Below are 1,855 nucleotides of genomic sequence, written 5' to 3'. Positions count from 1 at the left end.
TCCCTTTGGATTAGCCTCAGGTTGGCTAGGGAACTTGCCCTTCTCTCTCTCACTCAATGTGGCAGCTAGTTGACCCATTTGTACTTCCAGCTTGGCAATGGATTGTGCATTTGCATGTAAGCTTTGCTGGTTGGCCAGTAAGGTTTGTTGGGTGTCTTTTTGGAATTGGAGAGAACTCTGCATGAAAAGATGGAGTGTATCCTCAAGAGATGGTTTCCTTGATTGTGTAGGCAGTTGTTGATATTGTGGAAACTATTGAGGTTGTTGACTGCCAACTTGGGAGTAAGGTTGCATAGGAGGATTTCCAGATGGTCCTCCTTGTTGTGGTCCTTTTGCCCAAGAGAAATTTGGATGTCTAGCCCACCCTGGATTATAGGTGTTTGAGTAAGGATCATTCCCAGATTTTTGAAAAGTGTTCATAGCATGAACTTGTTCAGAGAGAAGTTCTGGGAATGCTGCACCAGATGGACAAGACTGCATAGGATGGGCAGGACTAGAACATGTGGCATATGCCTCGACTTGAGCTGTTTGTGGTGGTCCATTATTTAATACCAGAGCATCAACTTTCTTTGTCAGGTTATCAAGCTTGGCGCTCAGCTCTGGCATGACTCCTATCTCATATATACCACCTCTCTTTTGTGGTTGGGGACTTTTGTCACCTCTATTTGAATAATCCCATTGCTGGGAATTTTCGCACAAGGTTTCAAAGAAGTTCCACGCTTCGACATCACTTTTGGTCATGAATGACCCTCCACTAGTGGCATCAACCATGCGACGGTTCTGTGGTGTCAGACCGTCATAGAAGTATTGAACTTGTTGCCACTTCTCAAAACCATGGTGAGGACATTTAAGAAGCAAGTCCTTCCATCTTTCCCAACATTCATGAAAGTGCTCGCCCTCTTTTTGTGTGAAGTTAGTAATTTCTCTACGGAGGGCATTGGTTTTGTGAAGCGGGGAAGAACTTGTTTAAGAACTTCTTAGACAGTTGGTCCCATGTAGTGATAGATCCAACTTCTAGAGAATTCAACCATGCTTTCGCCTTATCCTTCAAAGAAAAAGGAAACAGGCGTAGGCGGATCGAATCGTCTGAGAAGTTTTGGAACTTAAAGGTGGAGCAAATGTTTAAGAATTCTTTCACATGATGATATGGGTCCTCCTTGTCCAATCCATAAAAGGATGGCAACAATTGTATGACTCCAGGTTTAAGTTCAAAGTGTGCTGCCGTAGTGGTTGGCAACACTATGCATGAAGGCGCATTAAATTGGACAGGAGCTGAATAATCTTTGAGAGCTTTAACTTCAGTCTCATTCGCCATTTCAACAGGATTATTTCTCAATCTTTCACGAATTGTTCTTTCAATCTCCGGATCAAACGGTGCTAGTTCTAAATTCAGAGATCTACGTCCTAGCATAAACTATTTTATTGCAATGTAAGAAAGAAAACTAAACTAAGAAGCAACCTAAGAGAAATAAAACTAGACCTAGAAACTATGAGATTCTAAAACAAGTTAAAACTATGTAATTAAGAATGGGAAGAAAGAACCCGGAAAAGGAGATGATTGATGTCTGAAGAATAGAGAGCTCCTCCTTTTGAAGTCAATGTTATTTAGCAGCTTCCTTCCTTAATTCCTGTAAACAAAAAGAAAACAAAAATAAATTAAATTTACTAAAACAATGCTAGAAAAAAAAAAAAATCCTAAGCAACGGTTAATTTCTAAAAAAAGAAAGTTTGTAATCTTAGAAATAAAAGCTAAGTTAGTTTCTAAAAAGGGAAAATTTCTAAAAAAATAGGAAATTAGAAAATAAGAGAGAAACTTTCTAAAAAATAAAAAATAAAACCTAAAGACTCTTCTAAA

At 39.1% G+C, this 1,855-nt stretch overlaps 1 non-coding gene across 1 annotated transcript; it reads left to right on the top strand.

Annotated features, from left to right (window-relative positions):
* The first annotated feature begins 829 nt into the window (after positions 1 to 829).
* On the top strand, positions 830 to 936 carry LOC131247461 (small nucleolar RNA R71). Its single transcript, XR_009171756.1, has one exon. It is a non-coding gene; the product is annotated as a small nucleolar RNA R71 (small nucleolar RNA).
* The last annotated feature ends 919 nt before the right edge of the window (positions 937 to 1,855 follow it).

Source organism: Magnolia sinica, chromosome 5, assembly GCF_029962835.1.
Source record: "Magnolia sinica isolate HGM2019 chromosome 5, MsV1, whole genome shotgun sequence".
Taxonomy (NCBI): Eukaryota; Viridiplantae; Streptophyta; class Magnoliopsida; order Magnoliales; family Magnoliaceae; genus Magnolia; species Magnolia sinica.
The sequence above is the reverse complement of the archived record's forward strand: the minus strand, read 5'-3'. Positions and strand labels throughout refer to the sequence as shown.